At 41.3% G+C, this 26,883-nt stretch overlaps 1 protein-coding gene across 3 annotated transcripts in view; it reads right to left on the bottom strand.

Annotated features, from left to right (window-relative positions):
* Znf652 (zinc finger protein 652) overlaps positions 1–26,883 on the bottom strand; it is a 59,426-nt gene that overhangs the window by 29,585 nt on the left and 2,958 nt on the right. The window contains exon 1 of one of the 3 annotated variants that reach the window (XM_085829626.1): positions 11,277–11,882. The exons of the other annotated variants lie outside the window; for them this stretch is intronic. The gene's annotated coding sequence lies outside the window, so the exon portion shown is untranslated. Of the gene's footprint in view, positions 1–11,276; positions 11,883–26,883 lie in introns of those variants that run through there. 3 annotated transcript variants of the gene reach the window in all.

Genomic DNA, 26,883 nt, shown 5'->3' on the forward strand with positions numbered 1-26,883 from the left:
TCCTTTTTTTCTTCCTTTTGGAGCCAGGAGCACTCTCTCTATGTTGCCTTGAGTTCACCCTAGCCCAGGTGGGCTGTGAACTTGCAATTCTCCTGCCTCCATGTCTGGAGTATTCTTGTATCACAGGCATGTGCCACAGCTCTGGCTCAAATATTGCTTACCAGCCTCTCACAGGTTCTGCTCGGGATGGTCTGGAGCTGGCCTGATGGAATTATACAACATGGGATTTAAGTGGAACTCTGCTGAAAGATTTCTGAGAAAATGGTGTGAACTGTCATACAAAGCATAAACAGAGGAAAGAAAGTGCCCCCAACTCCTGAGTTGCCATCTTGTGTAGCAGTGATATCAGGAACTGGGCACCACCTCGCACCCGTGCTGGGGCTTAGAGGACAAAGCATATCCAAGTTGCTGTGGCAGAAAACTGGGAAGAACGGCCTTGAATTTTATCATTAAGCCAGAATCAAACCAATCCACAACAAAAACATCCTGAAAATGAGGGTAAACTTTCCTTATTTCATGTTGCTTTAAACTGGACTATCAGCTGAAACTCACAACATCCAAGTTCACCTAATCTCGTCTGCAATATGGACTGGAGACTTCTGAAGATCTGCCAAGCAGTCAGGTGGACAAACAAGTCTCCAGACCCAGGAAAGACCAGGGCTTGTGTAAACCGATAGTCTCTGATATGCAGTAACAAGATTTTTTTCGATTTTATCATGATGCAAAATCAATGTTCAACAACCACATAAGACAAAATTAAAATGCTAGGCACTGTAGCACATGCCTTTAACCACAGCACCGGGAGGCAGAGGTTGGCAAATGTTTATGAGTTCAAGGCCAGCCTGGTCTACACAGTGAGTTCCACCTCAGCCAGAGCTACATAAAGAGACCTCGTCTCAAATAACCAAAAGCAGACAGGATCAGAGGCGAAGAAGACACATCTGTCCCAATACTAGAAGTAACTGAGACCAGTGGGACCCAGGCATGCAGGACTCTGCCAGACCAGTGGCACGGGTTCCTCCCAGTCTGTCTGGACGGGTGCCCTGAGCAGACTCTGCAGCCAGTCCCACAGTACCCAGAGGCAGTTCCACTCCCCAGAGGCAGCTCCACTCCCCAGTGCTCTAACAAGCCCAGGATCCCAGGATCCCAGGAGCTTGGTCACACCAGGATCTCAGGGTCCCAGAGGCAGCTCCATTCCCCAGTGCTCTAACATGCTCAGGATCCCAGGATCCCAGGAGCTTGGTCACACCAGGATCTCAGGGTCCCAGAGGCAGCTGGACTCTGAGGAGTTCTGACACAACCAGGATCACAGGAAGGGTGAGGTCCAGTCAGATAAAGCCAGGCAGGTAGCACTAGAGATAACCAGATGGAGGGAGGCAAGCCTAAAGAACATAAGCAACAGAAACCAAGGTTACTTGGCATCATCAGAACCCAATTCTCCCACCATAGCAAGTCCTAGACACACCATCACATTAGAGAAGCAAGATTCAGATCTAAAAACACTTATGATGATGATAGAGGACTTTAAGAAGGACATAAATAACTCCCTTAAAGAAATACAGGAGAACACAGGTAAACAAGTAGAAGCCCTTAAAGAGGAAACAGAAAAACCCCTTAAAGATTTACAGGAAAACACAATCAAACAGGCAAAGGAAATGAACAAAACCATCCTGGATCTAAAAATGGAACTGGAAACAATAAAGAAATCACAAAGGGAGATAGCCCTGGAGTTAGAAAACCTAGGAAAGAGATCAGGAGTCATAGATGGAGTCATCACCAACAGAATACAAGAGATAGAAGAGAGAATCTCAGGTGTAGAAGATACCATAGAAAACATTGACACAACAGTCAAAGGAAATGCAAAAAGCAAAAAGCTCCTAACCCAAAACATCCAGGAAATCCAAGACACAATGATAAGACCAAACCTAAGGATAATAGGTATAGAAAAGAGCAAAGATTCCCAACTTAGCCGGGCGTGGTGGCGCACGCCTTTAATCCCAGCACTCGGGAGGCAGAGGCAGGCGGATTTCTGAGTTCGAGGCCAACCTGGTCTACAAAGTGAGCTCCAGGACAGCCAGGGCTACACAGAGAAACCCTGTCTCGAAAAACCAAAAAAAAAAAAAAAAAAAAAAAAAAGATTCCCAACTTAAAGGGCTAGTAAATACCTTCAACAAAATTATAGAAGAAAACTTCCCTAACCTAAGGAAAGAGATGCCCATAAACATACAAGAAGCCTACAGAACTCCAAGTAGACTGGATCAGATAAATTCCTCCCGTCACATAATAATCAAAACACCAAATGCACTAAACAAAGAATTTTAAAAGCAGTAAGGGAAAAGGTCAAGTAACATATAAAGACAGGCCTGTCAGAATTACACCAGACTTCTTTACCAGAGACTATGAAAGCTAGAAGATCCTGGGCAGATGTCATACAGACCCTAAGAGAACACAAATGCCAGCCCAACCAGGCTACTATAGCCAGCAAAACTCTCAATTACACTAGACGGAGAAAACAAGATATTCCATGACAAAACCAAATTTACACAATTATCTTTCCACAAATCCAGCCCTACAAAGAGTAAATAGAAAACAACAACAGAAGGAGGGAAAGTACACCCTAGAAAAAGCAAGAAAGTAATCTTTCAACAAATCCACACAAACATAATTCCATCTCTAACAGCAAAAATAACAGGAAGTAACAATCACTTTCCCTTAATCTCTCTTAATATGACAATCAGTATTACCAACATATCCTAATTAATTGAGGTTAAAAATATGAGGAATTAGAAATGTGTTTGCTGTCATCCAGTGGTCTCTCTAATTTGGTAATTGGAGAAATAGGTCCAATATTGTACAATCCATATACACTTTCTGCTTGTTTGTACATAACAGGGTCTTGCTGTGTGCCACATAATGGTCTTGAAATCATGCTTCTCCTATCTCAGCCTCTCTATTAGTAGGATTGTTTATTTGATGTTTTACACTATACTATGGTTTTCAGAACAGCTTACATATTTCAAAATTATTTATACAGCCAAAAGAAACATAGACAATTGATTTGGGAGGTGGCTTGTAAGAGAACAACAAAGAGTGAGACTGAAGGTTTTGCTTGATATTTATAATTATTGTATTAATTTTGAAGAAGAGGACCTTATAAGTTACTCTTTTTTCTGAGATAAATGCTTTTCAAAATCATCACGGCCAATGAACCAGAATCTTACCCTCACCTAATGTCTGTGCCACCCTCCAAGCAGAACCATTGTTCATTGAAACAGTTGATGAATGACTTCATGGAAAGACCATCTGAATACACACACCATTTCTTAAATGAATGTAACCTGTTCCCTGTGGGCTGAGAATGATGACAATCACTCAAGTCAAATAGCTTTGACAACAGCAGGAAATCTATATCCAAATGATCCATGCCTACAATTCATTCCTTGGCACAGCAGAACTGTCAACTCTTAGCTTAGCTATTATGGAGGTGAAATCCTTTGGTGACATGAGAAACACTGAAGTACAGCCTTATTACAATGAACTCCAATGTCTAAAAATTGTTCTTATTTTGGGTTTGTACCACAGTAAAAGTCAACATTTTAAAGCTCTACTAAAAACAAAACAAAACAAACAAAAATACTTTATCTATTTATGTTCATTTAATAACATATCCATCATTTTTATGATTGGTATAAAAATATATGTTGTGTTGAATATAATAAAAAAATAGTTTAAAAAAAAGAATTACAGTTCTAGTAACACTGTAGTTTTCTTCAATATGTTTTGCAAGCTGCATGTTTATTATTAATTTTTAAACTGTCATTCTTTGAGTTGCCTTCAAATTAATTTTATGTATATCTCTCTGTTGAACCAAGTGTTAGAGTAATATATTGTTATGAATTTTTATGTTTGGCATCAATAAAACTTTCAAAAAAAAACAAAAATTTTAAAAATTCTAAAATTTAGAACCACTCTGTGATAGACTATGAGGACTTTTGAAGTTGGAATGAATGCTTTTATATATATAAATGAATGACATTTGATTTAGTGATAAAGTTTAAGACCCACTCTTGCCAGTTTTCTGCCACACCAAGTTGAACATGCTTTGTCCTCTGCACAGTTCCTAACACCGGTGCAAGATGGTGCTTCAGTTTCTGGCATCGTTTCTATGAGCCTATGGGGGCCAAGGAGATAATATGGTGGTGTCAATGAGGATGGCCCCCATAGGCTCAGAGATTTGAATTATTTAGTCACCAGGGAGTGGTACTATTGGAAAGGATTAGAAGGATTAGGAGGTGTGGCCTTGTTGGAGGAAGTGTATAACTGGGAATAGGCTGAAATTTCAAAAGCCCAAGCTAGTTCAAGTGTGGCTCTGCCTATACATCAAGATGTAGCTCCAGTAGCTGCCTGCATGACACCATGTTCCCTGCCATGATAATAAAGGACTAAACCTCTGAAACGTAAGCAAGCCTCCAATTAAATGCTTTTTTTTTTTTTGGTTTTTCGAGACAGGGTTTCTCTGTATAGCCCTGGTTGTCCTGGACCTCACTTTGTAGATCAGGCTGGCCTCGAACTCAGAAATCCTCCTGCTTCTGCCTCCCGAGTGCTGGGATTAAAGGTGTGCGCCACCATGCCCAGCGATAATGCTTTCTATTATAAGAGCTTCCATGATCATTGTGTCTCTTCCCAGCAGTAGAACAGTGACTAAGACACTTTAAAATTAAAATATAACCACTTCAAAGTCAAGGGATAATCTCAAAGTCAAGACCAAGACAGCTTTTGATGCAAACCACTGCATGTTGCAGAAGTAGTAACCTAGTTTCATTCTGAGTGGAGCATCTGATGCCCTCAAGAGAGCTGCAACTTTAAAGCAAGATTTCCTTCATTACACGCCAGATAATAGGCAAAGCAGAAGGAGCAGGGAGGGCCAGCAACACACTCCTATGCTGTAACCCTGTTCAAGTCTTCTGTCTGGGGGAAAAAGCACACTTCCAGAAAACACTCACACATGCATACACCCATGCACTGACAAGCCTCTGTTCATTATTTCTGACCTAATGCTGAAATTTAACTAGAGGCTAAAGGTAGGACTTGTGATGGCTTAATGGGATGGGAGGACTCCCCTTGATACAGGGAGTTATCCTTGGCAATTTGTTTTATCCACGAATGCTCATGGATAATCTCATCCAGGAAACCTGATGATGTTTGAACATATAAAGGTTTTTCCACATGGCCTTTTTTTTCTTTTTATACATATGGGTGTTTTGTTTCAATGTATGATTGTCTACCACCTGTCTGATGTCAGTAGAGCTCAGGAGGAGGCATCAAGTTGGGAGTTATGATGCATATCTGTAATCGCCTCAGGAGGCAGAGGCAGGCAAATGTCTACACACAATTAGGCAAACCTAATCTACATAATGAGATGCTGTTCAGCCAAGGCTCTCTCAAAAGAAAAGAGAGGGATGGTTGCCCCAGCCTTCAGCCTTAGAACTAGGAACTAAATCCCTGGAACTGGAGTTACAGACAGCTGCTATGTGGGTGCAAGGAATCAAATGTAGATCTTCTGAAAGAGCAGCCAGTGCTCTTAACTGACAAACCCTGTCTTCAGACACTATTCTTTGGTGTTTTAATTGCAGTGTTAGAGACAGTTCTAGGGTTTTGTGCATGATGGGCAAATGTTCTACCACTGGGCTGCATCCCCAGCCCTCCACCAAGAACTCTTATTCACCTTTCCCCAAAATACTTCACTGAGAAAGAAGTCCTACATACCTGTATTTCCAATTGGACATTCTATTCATTCCATTATCTCTTCTTATATCTCAAAGAAATTACTTTCAGAATATAAGATGCACCCATTTGTTTTAGACATTTCTATTTTAACTGCACAAAATGTCTAAAAACCATCAATGAGCAGCAAGGGCACTGAACACTGAGCCAAGAGACGTGAACAATACTCCTGGCCTGCAGACAGGCAGGTGGAAGAAACACTTACTGGAGAATGGTTTTTATACTAATTGTTGTGATTAATACATAGTACTTTTACTAATCTAAAGAAAACCCTAACCTTTCACAATGCATGGGCTAGGAATAAACACAATCAGTAGAAACTTTAATGTTTCAATTTTTTTTTTTTTTTTTGGTTTTTCGAGACAGGGTTTCTCTGTATAGCCCTGGCTGTCCTGGAACTCACTTTGTAGACCAGGCTGGCCTCGAACTCAGAAATCCGCCTGCCTCTGCCTCCCAAGTGCTGGGATTAAAGGTGTGCGCCACCACCGCCCGGCATGTTTCAATTTTTAAAAACTTTGTATTTGAGCCAGGCAGTGGTGGCACACACCTTTAATCCCAGCACTCGGGAGGCAGAGGTAGGTGGATTTCTGAGTTCAAGGCCAGCCTGGTCTACAGAGTAAGTTCCAGTACAGCCAGGGCTACACAGAGAAACCCTGTCTCACCACCACCACCCCCAAAAAGAAAAACCTTTGTATTTGTTTCATTTCATGTGTGTGTACTAGCATATGTGCCATGGCACACGTGTGGTAGTCAGAGGACAAGTGGCCAAGAATAAAACAGGTCATCAGATCTGATGGCAGGCACCTTCACCTGCTGAGCCATCTCACAGGACCACTTTGTTTTACAGTTGGTTTGTCATACAACAACCTAGTTCATGGCCAGACATAAAAGCAATGATGTGAATCCACAGGAATGAGCCAGCACACCGGGCTTGCCTTCACGAATGAAGAAGAAAACCTTAAGTGAGTATTGAGGAGTTTTACTGTAATGTCTTTAAATAGTTATCTTTCTGAAACCAAAGAATTGTTTTGTTTTGGTTTTTGAGACAGGGTTTTACTATGTAGCCTTGGCTGTCCTGTGAGGTAAACCAAGCTTGCCTCAAACTCAGAGATCCACATGCCTGTGCCTCTTGACTGCTGGGATTAAAGGTATACACCACCACTACCTACGTGACAAGAATTTTTACAGTAGCTGAACCCATGGGAATTTCTTCTTTAAAAATATTTTACACATTGTACTGAGAGATGTCTGAGCAGTTAAGAATACTGGCTGCTCTTACAGATGACCTGGTTTTGATTCCCAGCACCTACAAGGCAGGTAGTTTACAACCATCTATAATTCCAGCTCCAGTGGACCTGATACTTTTGTTTGATCTCTACAGGCACCAGGCATGCACATTGTGCAGAGATATATGTAGACAAAATATCCATACATATTAAAAAATAATCTTTTTAAATGTACCTGAGAGAAAGGAAGAGTGAAAGAATGAATAATTGACTGATTGAGAATCTGAGTTAGAATCCTTTGTTTGTACCCTTGGGTCTCCTGGAGCTAGAGTTACAGGTAGCCGAGAGCCACCTGGCATGGGTGCAGGGAACCAACCCAGGTCCTCTGAAGAGCCACAGCGCTCTTTAACTGCTGAGCCGTCTCTTTGCCTCTGGGAATTTTCTATCACTGCCTTTTATAACATTTTCAAAAAACACAGCTGGAGCAGAGACAATAGTTCTGACTGCAGAAACATGGTTAAAGGAATCACTTCTTCCCTGACCTCAGTCCTCAAAAACACATGGATTAAGGTGGCACAAAAAACCAAAAACAAGACAACCCGCATCCATTAAAGTCCACAAAGTTTCTGTCAAATAAGTATTTTTCATGAACTGAGGAGATGAAGGTCCACTGGCTAGAACACGAGTCAGAGGGACTGAGCAAGCTTGTCCGGCATGCGCCTCTTCTTCCTGATGATAAAATCCAACGAGACCTTTCCCCTTTGTTTTTAGTGCTGAAGCGAGGAGTGAAGGCGTAAATCTAGTAATCTACATTTATATTTTTTAATTTTGTGTGATTATATGTGTGAGGTTTGTGCGCAGATGGGCAAACGCCATCCATGGGTGGGCAGCCAGAGGAGAATGCTGGGTGGCCTGCTTCCCTACGCACCACCTTATTTCCTTGACAAGAATCTGGAATTAGGCTGGCAGCCAGCAAAACCAAGATCCGCCTGCTTCCCCTCCCCCCCACCACTTCGGGGGGGGGGGGGGGATGTTTACAGATACACTCCAACAGGAACACTGGGAAATTTGAACTTAAGACTCTCACGCTTGTACAGAAAATGTTCATAGATTCTGAGATAACTCTCGAGCCCCCAATTTTCACATTTCTTTTTAAATTATTGCTGTTGTGGTTGTTATATTGTTTGTGTGTGTGTGTGCTTCTTCACAGCATACATGCACTGTTCCTACAGTAAGCAAACAGTTCCTCACCTAACATAAATGAGCACATCCCACCGTCAGATCCAGTGTCCTAGGTTCTTAGATACATGCATTTGTAAGATAAAAACACAACTACAATTTAAATATAAGAGTCTTTTAAAATGTACATACATCAAGCTTCAAAATATTAGTGATTTTATGAGCAGTCACCATCAAATATCCATTTTTAACTTCAGTTCTAGGGCATCTTATGCCCTCTTCTGACCTCTGTAGGTACCAGGCATGCATGTGGTGCACATACATGCAGGCTAAACACTCATACATATACAGTAATATAAACAGTTCTTTAAATTTTTAAATAAAAAATTTAAAAAGTGTGTGAGAGAGACAGACAGAGAAAGAGAGAGAGAGAGACAAAGGCAGAGACAGAGACAGAGAGAATGTGTGTGTGAGAGGCCAGCCTAGCCTGTATCATAAGTTCCAGGCCAGTAAGAGCTACACTGTGAGACCCTGTCTTTAAAACAATAGTAAATAGGGGCTGGTGAGATGGCTCAGTGGGTAAGAGCACCCGACTGCTCTTCCAAAGGTCCAGAGTTCAAATCCCAGCAACCACATGGTGGCTCACAACCAACCGTAACGAGATCTGGCGCCCTCTTCTGGAGTGTCTGAAGACAGCTACAGTGTACTTACATATAATAAATAAATCTTTAAAAAAAAAAAAAAAAAGCCGGGCGTGGTGGCGCACGCCTTTAATCCCAGCACTCGGGAGGCAGAGGCAGGCGGATTTCTGAGTTCGAGGCCAGCCTGGTCTACAAAGTGAGTTCCAGGACAGCCAGAGCTACACAGAGAAACCCTGTCTCGAAAAACCACAAAAAAAACAAAAAAAACAATAGTAAATAAATGTTTTACAAACCTGAGTCCCTATAGCAGTGGTTTATAACCTGTGGGTCACAACCCCCTTAGGGTCAAATGACATTTTAACTAAAGACCATTGCAAAACATAGATATTTACATTATAATTCATAACAGAAGCAAAATTACAGTAATGAAATAGCAATGAAAATAATTCTTTGGTTGTGGTCACTACAACACAAGGAACTATATTAAAAGGTCGCAGCATTAGGAAGGCTGAGAACCACTACCTTATAGGAACAGTAGTTTGTTTTTTTTGTTTTTTTTAATCTTTTTTGTTGTTGTTGTTGTTTTTGTTTTGAGACAGGGTTTCTCTGTGTAGCCCTGGCTGTCCTGGAACTCACTCTGCAGACCAGGCTGGCCTCGAACTCAGAAATCGCCTTCCTTGCCTCCCAAGTGCTAGGATAAAAGGTGTGCGTCACCACGCCCGGCTCCAGTAGTTTGTTTTTTAGAAACACATGAATACTAAAAACTGAACCCGGGTCTTTTGCAAGAGCAACAAATGCTCTTAACTACTGAACCATCTCTCCAGCCCTTTTCAAAAAGCTTTAAAGATAGTTTTATTTCATAGTCCAAGTTGACCTCAGTTACTATGTGACCAAAACTAGCCTTCCTGCCTCAGTTTCCATGTGCTGGGATTACAGACATGCATCACCACACTTTAATTACTCTACCTACTTACCTACCTACCTACCTATCATTTAGTTATTTAGACAAGGTTTCTCTGTAGGCCAGGATGACCTTGAACTCACTATGTAGTCAAGTCTGGATTTGAACTCTTCATTTACCTGGCTCCCTCTTTTGAATGCTGAGATAGCAGGTGAATACTACCATGCTGGATTAGCATGGTCATCTTTAACTTCAGTTTTTAGTTTACTGAGATTTTTACTTCTTCCTCTCTATGTGTATGTGCCAGAGGGTTCAAATCAAGGTCCTGGACCAAGCTAGGCAAATAGTACAATACAGAACAACTAACTCTACATGAGATTTCTCAAATTACACAATTAATAACTCACTCTGACACATACATATGTATATATATACATGCCTATTATATAATGAGATCAAACCTTTGCTAGAATCAAGAATAAAGTCTTTGGGGACTGAGGTGACAGTTCAGTTGGTAAAGTTCTACCTCAGCATGGGGGTCATGGTTCAATCCCCAACACTGTGTCAGATTCTGGGTTTGGTGGCACATGCTTGTAATCTCAGTACTGAAGAGGCACAGACAGGATGATCCCTGGAGCTCAATGGCCAGCCAACCTGGCCTAATGATCAGTGAGCTCCAGGCCCCAGGGAAGCACTGTCTCAAAATACTGGGTAGATGGTTCATGAGGAGCAAAACCCTAGGTTGACATCTGTCCTCTACGTGTGCGCACATACACACACACACACACACGCACAATTCAATCCCTATCTACCTCCACATGTCAATAAATAAAATCTGATTTTTGATTATGCCAAAATATATATAAAGCAATTAGTTTAAAACTTTTAAAACTCAAAACTTTACATATTATAAATTCCTTGAGTTATATAGATTTTTTTTTTTGGAGACAGCTATTAGGAAATGCAATTTCCCAGTGCTATCCAGGCTAGATCTTGTTACCTGCAGTTTTGAAATAAATTAATATTCTCAATTAATTTTGAGACAGGGTCTTTATATAGTCCAAGCTTGCCTCAAACTTGCATTCTCCAGTTTCAGCCTTTTCTGGGCTTTCAGAGTGAGCCAGTACAGCTGACTAGAAATTTCTTTTTTGGTATTCCAGATAATAAATGAAGGAGGAATTATACAATTGTATATGCTCTGCAACGCCTAGGCAATGCTAGTTAAGGGCTGGATAACATCACCAAAAAGAAACAATGTTTCCTGCTAGCTTGCATGCTGTTACCTATAAAATAATCTTCCTCCATGCAGTCAAGAATTGAGCAGTAATCCGATCAAGCACAGAGAGCTAAAACCAAATTGCAAGTCATAGAAAGAATTACGAAGTATGTCACATGATATTAAGTGAATATAATCAGCAAAATTCAGACTACAGGAAACTATACACAAATGGCTGGACTCTTCCACAAAAGAACTGCAAAGTAGTGGGGGGGGCGAGGCAGAGTGGGCCTCAGCCGCCCTGCGGAGTGGAGCTCTAAAGCCCTTACCTCTGCCGCACCCTCTCCTCCTCCTGCTGCGGCTGCTGCGGCTGCTGCGGCTGCTGCTGCTGTTTTATTTTGAGACAGGGTCTCACCATGGTGCTCTGTTGGCCTGGAACTCTCTATGTAGACCAGGCTAGTCTCAAACGCTGGGATCTGACTGCTTCTTCTCCCAAACGCTGAGATTAAAGGTAATCAGAAAATTTGTTTTTGAGCATAACAGTCATGGTAGCTGTCCTTTTCATTTGTTTTTTGGAGTCAAGAGTCTCAGATTGCCCTGGCTGGCCTAAAGTTAGTTCACTCTGTAGCCAAGGATGACCTTGAACTTCCTATCCTCCTGCCTCCATTTCCTGAATACCAGGATTACAAGAGTGTGCTACTAGACCCAGCTTCATGTGGCGCTAAAGATCAAACTCAGGGTTTCAAGAATACCAGGCAAACATTCTATCAACTGAGCTACATCTACAGATCGGCAGTTGTCTTTTTTCTTATACTGATAAGCAAATAATGTCTGAAACGGCCTCAAATTAATGATAGGAGCTGTAGGTTGAGAAGTAGAGAGAGCATGAATATTCATAAGCAAAAGTAGTTCCATATATGGATAAGTGAAACTGAAACTGGTTACATGGATATACAGAGCCCTTTCTCCTCCCCTGCCCCCATTCTTTAGAGGGAGAAGGCCTTACTCTGTAGCCCCATCTGGCCTTGAACTTGTAGGGGTCTTCTCTACTCCTGAATGCTGGGATTACAGACACGAGCCACCGATGGCTAATTTATATTTCCTTCTTTTTTTAATACTTGAGCATTTTTCATAATACAAGAATTTTATTTCTTTGTTTTATCTCTGCTTGGTTTTAGTTTTGTTGTTTAGGGGTTTTTGATTTTTTTTTTTTTTTTGAAGCAAACTCACAATCCTCCTATCTTATTCTCTTAAGCTAACAATATGCCCACCCCCACCCCCAAAGCATTATTGCCTGTAATTTTTTTTGTTATGGTTTTTCAAGACAGGCTTTCTCTATGCATCCCTGGCTGTCCTGGAACTTACTCTGTAGACTAGGCTAGCCTTGAACTCAAAGAACTGTCTGTCTCTGCCTCCAAAATGCTGGGAGACTAAAGGCATGAGCCACTACTGCCTTGCTTATAAAGTGCCTTTAATCTACAAACACTGGGGAAGCAAAGGGAAGGGATGCTGTGTGTGCTTGGTCTACAGAGTGAGTTCTAGGAAATCTATTAAATGGATTAATTAAAAACCCATACACATAAAAAAATAATTATTTTTTAAAAAAATCTACAACTGGGCTGGAGAGATGGCTTAGTGGTTAAGAGTTCAATTCCCAGCAACCACATGGTGGCTCACAACCATCTGTAATGGGATCTGATGCCCTCTTCTGGTGTGTCTGAAGACAGTGACAGTCACATATATAAAATAAATAAATCTTTCAAAAACAAATCTACAACTGAAAGCTGGAGAGCTGGCTCAGTGGTGAAGAACACTTGTTTACTCTTACAGAGGACCCAGATTTGATTCTTATCACCAACACAGTAGCTCATACCCTCTGTGACTCTAGTCCCACAGGATCGGATGCCTTCTTCTGGCCTCCACTGGTCACTACATGCATGTGGTACACGTATATACATATAGACAAGACACCCATACACATAAAAGTAAGGAAGTCTAGGGAAAGGCCTCATCTGTAACCTCTGCGATGGCTCACAAGGTAAAGTGCACGGCCTCCAAGCTGACACACTTGTGTCTGACCTTTAGAACCACACAGTGACAAGAACCGGCTCCCTAAAATTGTCTTCTGGCCTCCAAACACACTCACAGAAAATAAATAAAAATATAAATTTAAGCCGGGTGTGGTGGCGCATGCCTTTAATCCCAACACTCAGGAGGCAGAGGCAGGCAGATTTCTGAGCTGGAGGCCAGCCTGGTCTACAAAGTGAGTTCCAGGACAGCCAGGGCTTCACAGAGAAACCCTGTCTCGAAAAACCAAAAATAAATAAATAAATAAATTTAAAATACTATATATACTTGATGTTATCAATTCCTTCTTTCTCTGCCATAAACTCATCTTAAATGATTCAGATTAATTTAGTCAGTCTAGACAAGTAGCACAGTCAGCCCCAGCAGGATTCTATGCATGAAATCCAAGACCAGCACCACCAACAGAGTGGGGAATGAGAGGAACAGCTAGCTGCCTGGAATGCTTAAGGCCCTGGGTTCAAGTCCCCACACAACCCAAGATAATGAACTAACTTTACTCACAGCGGACGCAGCCCACACAAGAGCCCGGTGACTACCGCTCTCTACTGGGTCAACTTCCTACTAAGTCAGTGACTATTTTCCCTCTGCTTTTGGGGATGGGAGCTTCTGACTCTGCTGGAAAGGGGAGCACTGTGTATGAGCCACACAGATGATTACAAACCACGTCTCTGCAGGAACACAAGATGGGTGGCGAAAGTTCTTTAGCCCTGCCTTAAAATTCCCTGGGCAGAATTGTCTATTAATGTTAAAAGATAATTTCTTGAGATATTAATGTCAAAGATAACATTTGTTTAAACAAGTAGAGATCCATATAATTATACATTTATTTATACAATAAATGTTATAAAATTAATCTGTGACAAGGTTCAGGAATAGAATGTTTAGAAGCTTAATTTGTTTTCAAATAGAAAAGTCTGTATAATGAAAACTTAGTGAAATCTGAACTCTGAGATCTAGTTAGAAGGAACAGGGCAAAGCTGGTTTCTTACCTCTGAGAAACACTGATGTTACATAAGACTGTACAGGGAAACACTGAGGAAAGAGCATGGGGCTTTTTCTGGCTTTCTCTTCCCTCCCTCCCACCACCTCCCCACTCCCCACCCCCACCCCACCCCACCCCCACCCCATCTACTAGGGTCTCCCTAGGTAGCCCAAGCTAGCCTCTAACTTAAGCCTCCTGAGTGCTGGAATTACAGGTGTATAACTCTTTGCAACTTTTCTGTAAACATAAAAGCATTCAAATACATCAAAAATAACTTACTGCAGTAGCATATATTGCATTATAATCACCTTAAAAGGTTTTTTTTTAAGCCGGGCGTGGTGGCGCACGCCTTTAATCCCAGCACTTGGGAGGCAGAGGCAGGCGGATTTCTGAGTTCGAGGCCAGCCTGGTCTACAAAGTGAGTGCCAGGACAGCCAGGGCTACACAGAGAAACCCTGTCTCGAAAAAAACCAAAAAAAAAAAAAAAAAAAAAAAAAAAGGTTGTTTTTTTTTTTTTTTTCTGGTTTTAAAAAAAAAAGGAATCTGCTTTGTTTGTTTTTCTCAAGAGAGACATTTTGTTTTTTGGTTCTCCTACTGCTTCTTCCAGCCTCCACCCTGCACTGGAAATGAAACCCAGGGCCTCCACTGTAAGAGCTTTACCACTGAGATATATTCCTAGCCCTTATTTATTTTTGAGACAAAATCTTGCTAAGTTGCCCAAGTCAGCTTTAAAAAAAACTGGCGGTTTTGTTTTTTAAGTTCTGATGCTTTTAAATATTCTGTTTATTTGGTATAGACTATCAGTGAACAAATGGGCTTGGTTTTTTCACCAGAATCCATGTATCAACATGGGTAAATACGTTTTATGGTATAAATCCCCAAGTGACTGATGCCAAGATAACCTGACTGACTTTTGGCATTAACTGGCACTGCTGCCTCCAGCTCATGGCCTGGGAATCGGGAACACCTTGCCTGAGTGTGGTTAGTGCTTTTCCTATTCTGAGGAGTACCTGCTTTTGGAGCTGGGCAGGGAAGAACTCACCACCACAAGCATGATGAGTGGGGACATCCGTACAGCATTATTTACTGTAACAAATACTTTAAACTTTAAACTTCAAAACTTTAAACAACAACAAAATGGTATGTATAGAATGAGAACCATTACAAAATCACCTGCATTTATGATATAAATATATATTAACTGAAACAGAAATAGGTCCATGTGAGAAAAGAGATGTCAAGAATATGTGGGAAGGAAATCATGCAGTTTCATTATACAACCTGAGTCTGGAGCCTGCTGCTTGTTGTGAGTCCCTGAGACCCTCCTCCTGTCTCCACTCTGTAGCACCATATTCTCTCACACACAGACATCATACACAGGCAATAACGGTTAAACTTAAAATAAAATGTAAATAAACAAATAAATAAGGAGACTGACATGGTGGTTTAGACCTACAATGCCAGCACCGTTTTACATCAGAGTTCCATTAACTGACCAGTGCTACAGTTAAAGCCTGTTTCAAATAAAATAAAAGTTGAGGGAAAGCCAGATCTGGTAGCACATTTATAGTACTTGGGAGGCTGAGGCAGGAGGAACCTGAGGTTGAAGTCAGGCTTGACTACACAAGAGCCTGTCCAAAATCACAAACAAACACAGCACCAACAGAGAAGCCCATGGCTTTTTATAGTGGTAACACATACATCATGTGACACAGTGGTCCCCCCAAACCTTCCTGTGAATGTTTATAGTGGTTCTGTTCATAACCACCAACAAATTGGAACCAATCCAAATGTCCTTCAAATGGTGAGGGATTAGTGTACACTCAACAATAGGCTATTACCTGGCAATAAAACTCAACAAGCTGCTGCTGTGCACAGAAACTCAATACACCTCAAAGACACTGCATACAAGTCATCTTTACAGGTTCCATTCTGGATGGTTCCATCTCTGTGATCTTCTCCAGAAGACAAAGCTACAGTGATGGGGGCTGGGGAGGTGAGAGACGACGCAAGGGGACTGGAGAGAGATTTGGGTGGGAATTATACTACACCCTGATTGTAGTGATATAGCTACACAGGTGTATACTCATACTGACATTCACAGGTTTCTAAAAGCTATAAGTATTTACGGGATTCAAACCTTTATATTAGGGGGCTGGTGAGATGGCTCAGTGAGTAAGAGCACCTGACTGCTCTTCCAAAGGTCTGGAGTTCAAATCCCAGCAACCACATGGTGGCTCACAACCATCCATAATGAGATCTGACTCCCTCCATGTGAGGAGTGTGTCTGAAGACAGCTACAGTGTATTTACATATAATCAATCAATAAATAAATCTTAAAAAAAAAAAAACCTTTATATTAGTTTTTCAATTAGTGAGGTTAAAATAGTTTCAAATTTATTTTATTAATGCAAAAAACAGTCAACTTGGAACATTAACAACTGACCTTCCGGAAATGTACAATAATTGATATAATAATAATAATAATATGACAATATAATAATACTTCAAAAGGTCCTAAGATTAATTAGTAAACTAGTTACTAGCTAGTAACTACCTACTTAGTTAAATAAATATTTATACACAGTATATATAAATTTGGGTATAAAAATTAAAAGACCACTGCAACCAAGGAATTTGTCCTTTGGATGACCGGGTCCCAATGATATTATTTTCTGGCCCAGGGTCTCCATGAGCTTCCTGAGTGCTGGGTTCAGGTGTGCACCTGCTGTCTAGCCTGATCAGTGCTTCTGACTGAGCTGTCTCTGAAATACTGTCCATGTTCATACACTATTTCTACAAAAGTCAATGTTCACTAATGGGTTCTTGTGTTTTCATTCTGTAACCAATGTACCTGTAAGCTGTTGCTTACACAGGACCAGTGTTAAAGGTTAAACTACATAGTTTTAAAAGTCTTCTGTATACTGGCAACATAGCTTAACAGGTAAAAGTGCTTGCCTGCCGGTAAGCTTGCTGACCCATGCTCCGTCCCCAGAACCACATGGATGAGCTGGGAACTGACTCCAACTCCTCCGAGTTGTTCTCTGTCCTCCGTAGGTACACCAAGGCAATGCAGCGTGCTCACACTACATATGTACACATACAAAAATTTAAAAGTCTTTCCATATGTTCACGAGTTCTATCAACTTAACCCAACACAACAGGTTCCAGGATGTGTATGTGTGTGCGCATGTGTATATATCAAGTACTGTTAAGCACATCGTGTTACAGAAGGTCATTGCTTTAAATGTGATACAAAATGGCACCCAACCTTAAACCGTTTTGGAATTTCAAATCTTGAAAGAACTGCCACTCTATGTGGGATAAGACTGTACGAATATTGATTTTTTTCAGTACTTATTTTTAATTTTGCGTATGTGTGTCCGTGTGGTGCTATGAGCACATGTGCATACAGTGCCTGTGGAGGCCAGAGGAGGGCCCTGGAGCTACAGGCAGGTGTGTGTGGGCCTAGTGATCTGGGCACTGGGAACCAACCTCAGGTCCTCTGCTAGAGCCATAAACGCTCCTAACTATTGCGCCATTTCCCCAGCCCATAGATGTAAAATCGTATCCCTGATTTTCCACTCCCATTATCTGGTGAGCGGCTGAACCTCTATTTTAAGAGGTTGCTCTTTGTGAAACATACATGGCAGTGAGTTTTCTTTTTCTTTATTTTTTTAACCTTTACTTTTATTTTATGTGTATGGGTATTTTGCCTGCATATATGTCTGTGCACCATGCAGATGCAATATTGTGGAGGCATCGGATCCCCTGGGACTGGAGCTATAGGCAGTTAAGATCCACCATGTGGGTTCTGGGAATTTAACCAGGTCTTAATCCCAGCACTCGGGAGGCAGAGGCAGGTGGATTTCTGAGTTCAAGGCCAGCCTGGTCTACAGAGTGAGTTCCAGGACAGCCAGGGCTACACAGAGAAACCCTGTCTCAAAAAAAAAAAAAAAAAAAAAAAAAGAGCAGCAGTGCTCTTAATAGTTGGGCCATCTCTCCAGGCCCAGCAATAGCTTTTCCAAACTGTTGGCCCGAATAGACTTGCAAGACAAGGCACACCCAGCTTTAGTCCCAGTACCTCGAAGGCTAAGAGGCAGATCTCAGAGGACTAGCCTGGTCTACATACTAAGTTCCAGTCTCAAAAACAACCGAACAAACCAAACTTGTCAGCTATACCTGATACTGCACTCTTCCCACTTAGGACTGCTGTCACTCAGAAGACAACCTCCCCGACTTCCTCCCTACGCGAAGCTGAGGTCACTCTCGCACTCATCTAATCAAGTTGAAGCTACAGCTATCACTTGCCTCCTAGCATCCGCTTGGTCACTGCTTTCTCAGACAGGGCACTGTAAACATTCTAGTTCACAACTGTGGTGAGGAATCCTGTGTACATAAGGGTTAGCAGTACCCAGTAGCACATCCCCATCTCAGTCCCAAAATTAAAAAAAGAAAAACCTGGGGCTGGTGAGATGGCTCAGTGGGTAAGAGCACCCGACTGCTCTTTCGAAGGTCCAGAGTTCAAATCCCAGCAACCACATGGTGGCTCACAACCATCCGCAACGAGATCTGGCGACCTCTTCTGGAGTGTCTGAAGACAGCTACAGTGTACTTACATATAATAAATAAATCTTTAAAAAAAAAAAAAAAAAAAAGAAAAACCTTTCTAGACATCACCAAATGTCCTCTGCAAGCAAGGTAAATCACCTGGCTGAGAATCGGCTTTACAGAGTTATGTACTTTAGTCATTTCTGCATCTGGGCAAAGGGGCAGGATGGGCGACATTTCTACAATAAAGGAAACCATCTGATCAAATGTGGCTTTTAGCCGGGCAGTGGTGGCGAACGCCTTTAATCCCAGCACTTCAGAGGCAGAGGCAGATGGATTTCTGAGTTCAAGACCAGCCTGGTCTACAAGAGTGAGTTCCAGAACAGCCAGGGCTACACAGAGAAACCCTGTCTTGAAAAACCAAACCAAACAAACAAACAAACAAACAAAGTTATATTGGGCTGGAGAGATGGTTCAGCGGTTAAGAGTGTTGACTGCTCATCCGCAGGTCCCGAGTTCAAATCCCAGCAACCACATGGTGGCTCATAACTATCCGTAATGAGATCTGATGCTCTCTTCTGGGGTGTCTGAAGACAGCTATAGTGTACTTACATATAATAATAAATAAATAAAATCTTTAAAAAAAAAAGAAAAGGTTATATTAGCTGGGCGATGGTGGCACATGTTTTTAATGGTGGCACTTGAGAAGCAGATCCAGGAAGATCTCTGATTAAGGTCAGCCTGGTCTATAGAATGAGTTCCAAAATAACCAAGGCTACGCAGAGAAACACTATCTCAAAAAAACAAAAGAAGGGTTGGTGAGATGGCTCAGCTGCTTTTCCAGAGGTCCTGAGTTCAATTCCCAGCAACCACATGGTGGTTCACAAACTATCTAATGGGATCTGATGCCCTCTTCTGGCATGCAGGTACACATGCAGATAGAACACACACACAAAATAAATCTTTTTTTAAAATTATATTAAGTAAATATTTTAATGTCCAGCAAAGGAGGAATATAGGAAAACATTTTTTTAAGACAGGGTCTCTTATAGCCCAAGATGGTCTCAAACTAGGTAGTAAAGGATGACTTTGAACTTCTTATCCTCCTGCCTCTATTTCCCAAGAGCTGGGAATATAGATATGTAATATCATGTCCAGTTGTGATTTTGATACATAAGATAGTAAAAGAAATAATTGGGCTGGAGAGATGGCTCCGCGTGTAGAGCACTGACTGCTCTTCCAGAGGTCCTGAGTTCAATTCCCAGCAACCACATGGTGGCTCACAACCATCAGTAATGGGACCCAATGCACTCTTCTGGTGTATGTCTGAAGACAGCTACAGTGTACTCATATAAATAAAAATAAAGACAGGGTTTCTCTATATAGCCCTGGCTGTCCTGGAACTCACTTTGTAGACCAGGCTGACCTCGAACTCAGAAATCCGCCTGCCTCTGCCTCCCGAGTGCTGGGATTAAAGGCGTGCGCCACCACCACCCGGCAAATAAAAATTTTTTAAAGAAATACTTAAAAATATAGAAATACGGGCTGGTGAGATGGCTCAGTGGGTAAGAGCACCCGACTGCTCTTCCGAAGGTCCAGAGTTCAAATCCCAGCAACCACATGGTGGCTCACAACCATCCATAACGAGATCTGGCGCCCTCTTCTGGAGTGTCTGAAGACAGCTACAGTGTACTTACATATAATAAATAAATAAAATCTTAAAAAAAAATATAGAAATACATCTTTCAGGTATTGTAATTAAAAACAAACAAACAAACAAAAAAACAGGGTTTATGTTCACTAGGTAGACTTGAACAACTATATAGATGACTACACCTCCACAGTTGGCTCAGCTGTAATACTTAAAGGACATTTCTCATCATATTATTTGAGAATCAGAATACCTTCAGGGGAGCAGCAACTGGGAAGAGCAGGCGAGGTTTCTGGGACTTCAACCACCTCTCTGCTTCTGAGCTGGTCACGGTAGCAGCACCTACATGCCAGCTACTCAAAAGGCCCAGGCTTGAGCTGAAGAGTTCAAACCCAGTCTGGACAACACAGGAAGAGCTTTAAAAACATCCGGAAGCTGGAGAGATGGCCCCGAGCATTTTTTGCTCTTGCAGAGAAGCCGGTTTGGTTCTTAGCACCCTCACAGTGGCTCACAACCATCCATAATTCCAGTTCCAGGGACTCAACACCCCCTTCTAATCTCCACAGACACAGAATGCATGTGGTGCACTAACATACATGCTGGCAAAACATTCATACACATAAATAAATCTAAAATAATTTTATTTTAAAAACATGTCCATTCCTGGTGCACATGGGGACAGAGACAGGAGGATCTCTGTGAATTTGAGGCTAGGCTGGTCTACATAGGGACTTTCAGGCCAGCCAGAGCTACATGACCCTGTGACAAAAACAAAACAGCAACAACAAAACAATTTCCTCTTTTGGGTACTGATTACACAGAAAAAATTTAACAAGCAGTACACCCATGATTATTTTCTATTTTTCTATTTTTCTTCTTTTTTTAAAGATTTATTTATTATTATATGTAAGTACACTGTAGCTGTCTTCAGACACACCAGAAGAGGGCGTCTGATCTCATTTCAGATGGTTGTGAGCCACCATGTGGTTTCTGGGATTTGAACTCAGGACCTTCGGAAGAGCAGTCAGTGTTCTTAACTGCTGAGTCATCTCTCCAGCCCTTTTTCTATTTTTCTGTGTGCACTTTAGTAAAACTTTACCTTAAGAAAAAAAAAAAAAAAAAACACACTGTCTGCTATTCCAGAGGTTCTGTGTTCAATTCCCAGCAACCACATGGTGGCTCACAACCATCTGTAATGAGATCTGAAGCCCTCTTGTGGTTGTCTAAAGACAGTGACAGTGTACTCACATACAATAAATAAATCTTTATTTAAAAAAAAAAAAAAAAAAAAAAGGGGCTGGTGAGATGGCTCAGTGGGTAAGAGCACCCGACTGCTCTTCCGAAGGTCCAGAGTTCAAATCCCAGCAACCACATGGTGGCTCACAACCATCCGCAACGAGATCTGGCGCCCTCTTCTGGAGTGTCTGAAGACAGCTACAGTGTACTTACATATAATAAATAAATAAATCTTTAAAAAAAAATATATATATATATATATATACATACATACATACATATACTGAACTAGTTACCTTCACCTCCAGTTCTTCATCACTCAATTTAACCACCAAGAGAAAACCAGTATCATTAGCTCTTTGGGAAACTACTAAGAGTTTATTAGTTATTTTTACTCAGGAAAATCCCCTAAATATAAACAGTCACACACCCAGAATACTATTCCTAGCCTTTAGGTTTTGTTTCTGTTTCTTTGAGAAAGGGTCTCTTGTAGCCCAAGATGGCCTTAAGTTTGCTATGTAGCAGAAACTGGCCTTAAACTCTTGATCCTCTTGTCTCAGCCTCCCAAGTGCTGCGATCACAGGCATAAGTCACCACGCTAATTTTCCTCTGGCCTATCAAAGGTAACAATACTATATACAGAATGTTCTACAACAATATATAGTATCCTCTTTCTTAGTTGCAATTATATATCATCTTACTATGTAAATATATGCTAATTTAATTAATTCTATACCAGTGGACATTGAGATAGTGTCTACACTTTTTTTTTGTTTGTTTGTTTGTTTGTTTGTTTTTTTTGGTTTTTCGAGACAGGGTTTCTCTGTGTAGTCGTGGCTGTCCTGGAACTCACTCTGTAGCCCAGGCTGGCCTCGAACTCAGAAATCCGCCTGCCTCTGCCTCCCAAGTGCTGGGATTAAAGGCGTGCGCCACCACGCCCGGCCTTTTTTTTTTTTTGACCCAGGGTCTATATGAGCTCCCTGGCCTTGAACTCACAGATGCCTAGAGATTTTTTTTTTTCTTCTGAGTGCTTCTGAGATTTGCCTTCTGAGTGCTGGGATTAAAGACTTCTATCACCTTACCTCGCTGGTTTCTGAACCTTTGATTAATTGATTTTCATTTAAATGGCTGAATGCTAAAAAGAGATGTACAAGGCTATCTACAATGAGTAACCTTCAAGCAAAGTATTTTCAAACTACAATCGTGTACTAATACCAGGAGAAGTCCTGGCCACTCCAGTTACCCAATCACACAGATTTATTCACAGACTTGAGATCACACCCTCTTCTCCAGCATAAGATGCTATGTGAATGTGTCAGAAAGATACACCCAGAAGAGAAAAAGCACTCAGGTCTTCTCATTATGTAGGTCAGTCACACAGTGCAAGCAGTAAATGCTGTACAGATGCCCAACCTGAAAGAGGCCAAAGCCAAGAGGCAGAGATATGCTCAAAAATCCATTCTGGGTCATCGACACTATGTCTTTGTTTAACCTTCTGATGTCACATGCACAGTGTGTGTGTGTGTGTGTGTGTGTGTGTGTGTGTGAGTGAGAGAGAGAGAAAGAGAGAGAGAGAAACTAGCTTTGTGCTAAACTATTTGATTTTAGTGACTTAGGAAAAGTAATTCTTGTTTGTGTATTTGTTAAAAGAAAGCATCCCTCCCAGAAAACATTTACTCAGAAGAATCTATTATAGTGTATCGGAACGTGTGGCCTCATTTCATTCAGTGTGCACTTTCATTCCAGGCACACCTATGCTTGTGCTGTTACCATTATGTACTCTGGCCAGGGGTAACTTTTTCTCAGAGTGTAGCAAAATCTACAGCAAGTCAAAGACCATTGTTTGCCAACCCCTCTTTATTATAATTCAAAGCTAATGACTGATTCTACCACTAGGCAAGCCAATAAGCAGCTCAATAATAAAAGAAAATAAGAATTAGCAGATTCTCTTGAAGGAAATCCTAATGCATTGCTGATATGTGTCCTCATCTGAAAAAGTCTCTGGGTAACTCTTGTGGGCTCAGAGACATACCATACATAATACTATCCTGCAAAAGGTGGCAGAGTTAATTTACACTAGCCAAAGAGATTCTATTTTAAATGTCTCATGCACCAAATTATATTGCATACATGACTTTAACTAAACTTGGTTTTCTGTATTTTTTTCTCTTTTTTCTTCCTTCCTTTTTTCTTTTTTTTTTAAAGATTTATTTATTATATCTAAGAACACTGTAGCTGTCTTCAGACACACCAGAAGAGGGCGACAGAGCTTATTACAGATGGTTGTGACCCACCATGTGGTTACTGGGATTTGAACTCAGGACCTTTGGAAGAACAGTCAGTGCTCTTAACCGCTGAGCCATATCTCCAGCCCCCTTTCTTTCTTTTTGTTTGTTTGTTTTCTTTTTGAGACAGGGTTTCTCTATATAGCCCTGGAACTCATTTGGTAGACCAGGTTGGCCTCAAACTCTATCTCTGCCTCCTAAATGCTGGGATTAAAGATGTGCACCACTACAGCCCGATATTTTTCAAAGCAATTGATAATCTATCTTTAAAAGGAAATATGGTGTCGTGTTTTACCATAAAACTAACTGCCTTTTTTGTTTTGTTTTTGGGTTTTTTTTGTTTTGTTTTGGTTTGGTTTGGTTTGGTTTTGGTTTTGGTTTTTCGAGACAGGGTTTCTCTGTGTAGCCCTGGCTGTCCTGGAACTCACTCTGTAGACCAGGCTGGCCTCAAACTCAGAAATCTGCCTGCCTCTGCCTCCCGAGTGCTGGGATCAAAGGCGTGCGCCACCACACCCGGCTTATTTTTTTTTAACTAATAAGCAAGGCTACATAGACAATCTGTAGCACATAATTAAATTTAACAGATGGAATCTTACTTTTCATTCCTTTGCCCCCTGAGGCAAAAATGTATAAAGCACATACAAACTTTTAGTCCTATTGACAGTTCATGATCAAAAATGCAGACAAGCACTGGGATTTCTCATAAGTATTTTCACAAAATATACACAAGTATTTTCAAGTCAAACATAACTGCTATATAAATAAACAGATTTACTAAAATAAGCATTTGATGTCTCTACTAACTCTACCAAGCACTTTATGGCTTGCATTAACCATGATAATTTACACAAGGCTTTCCACATGATTTGACTCTGACACAGAACTCATTAAGATACATTAATGTCCTAAAACACACACACACCCTTTTAAATTATTTATTTTTAGTTCGTGTCCATTGGTCGGCATGACTGCTGTGTGAGGGTGTTAGATCTCTTGGAACTTGAGTTATAGACAGTTGTAAGTGGCCATATGGGTGCTGAGAATTGGACCTGGGTCCTCTGAAGAGCAGCCAGAGTGCTCTTAACTGCTGAGCCATCCCCTCAGCCCCCTAAAACATCCTTTTAACCACATAAGCTCTGAATAGGCTTAAAAAGAAGCACAGCCTGGAGGGTAATGTTGCAGAATTGGGAGCTAGGTTTCTGTCTCTAGGAAGCTTGGTCAGCTAACAAATCACACACGCTAACAAAACAACTCTAACAATCGTGCTGCACCTGCAAGACACAGGCAGGCTCCCGGTCAAAGATCTGCAACTTCTTCATCCTAAATCTATGTAAACAGAAGAAATACACCAAACCTCCCAGTCTTGTCATAAGTTAAGACGATATTCACTCTACTTTCACGATAACATTCTCCAAATCCCACCATTTACCAAGTTCCTAACATGAACATACACCAGGAACTAAGTGTGCTCAGAACTTGCATACTTTATCTCTACTCCTCACAAGAAATCTCACTGTACTGATGAGGAAACTGAGGGGAAAGAAATCAAAAAGATTTCTTCAATGCCATAAGGCATAAGGACTGGAAGATCAGCCTGGCTACCTGACTCCAAGCAACTCCTCTTTAGCTAAGGTCACCAACCGAAATGCCAGTTCATCCCTATCAGAATCAACACACACACTACTTGTCTCAAAGACAAGGGCCGAGAAAAACATTGTACCTAAAAGAGTGTCTGTCACCAACCCATGGGTGACTCGGGAGACAGGTCAGCCAGCCCAGAAGAACGAGTTCCAGAGACTATTTGTTCAAACGCTAAGACAATCCAGTCTTTCCTCCACTCTTTCCTGTCTATTTCTCAACTGACTTTTTAGAACAAGGGTAAAGAGACTCAAGTATATACTCCCAACCTTGGTGCAATCATCGAAAACCTGAGAGAAAAGAGAGAAAAGTATAGTTCACATTACAGTTTGTTTCTTCAATAGGCTTCAGACGTGTAAAACCAAAAATCACATCAGTAACCCACAAATCAATCAATCAATCAATCTATCTATCTATCATTTATACATATTTCCTACAGACTTGAAAAGGATCTTCTTACCATACCATACATAAGCTTACTTCCCAAACCGAGCACAAATGAAACCAGCTCTTCTGGAAGCACATCTGCAATCCTTGCAGAGAGGAGCTGCTGGTCTGAAGCCTCCTAAGGAAAGGCTGTCTGAAGAGGAGTGAGGAGACGGAAGTTGTCGGTGCTAATGAGGGTGGGTGAGCTGCTGGCTCACTCCTGCTCGCTCCAACATCTCACTGCTATACTGTGCAATTGTTTTCCAGATTCCATGTTCTGAATCTGGCAAGCCGAGAGAGAATGCTGTTCTCACAGCCTGAAGTGTTACTCGGTCAGCTGCTCCATGGTATGTGGGTGTTTAACTAGTTAGGTGACTGGTTAGAATAGGTTCTGCAAAACTAAACCAAGTAAGCAATTGTTCCCCTGAGACACCAGTGGTCCTCCTCTAACATTACACTCACTAACAAAGAAAAATAACATGTTTGCAACTTTGAAGTCCTTCGCGTCTAGGCTAGGCAAATAATTCAGATGATAAAACTACAGGCGTGCCACCAACAAAAAATATAACCTGTAATATAAGTCACTTCAGTCATGCATATTAGGTAATAAAAATGCAGCATATGCAACTTCAGCATACTTTCAAACATCACAGCATACACTGCATAATTATTAGAATAAATGCTATTCTTCAGGTGTGTGGAACAGGTTCTCTGCAAGATCCCAAGCCTCTTTTGCCTTTCAAAATGCTAGTTAATACCAGGAATTCCTTAAGCTCTCGGAACACCAATTAAATTTTTTTCTTTTTTAAGTGGAAACTTTATGCTCCTAGAGACCTGGGCACTGTGATTACCATCACTGTCCATCACAGCACTACCGTAAGCTGCAACACATATCTCTTGGTTGAAATATGATCAAAAGATGAAGGCTGGATGCAGAGTAATTTAAACACACACACACACACACATGCACACACACCACTCACTCACACACACACCACACACTCACACACACACACACACACACACACACACTCACACACACACACACCACACACACCACACACTCACACACATACACA

Source organism: Mus caroli, unplaced genomic scaffold, assembly GCF_978045245.1.
Source record: "Mus caroli unplaced genomic scaffold, Mus_caroli_1 scaffold_13, whole genome shotgun sequence".
Classification (NCBI taxonomy): domain Eukaryota; kingdom Metazoa; phylum Chordata; class Mammalia; order Rodentia; family Muridae; genus Mus; species Mus caroli.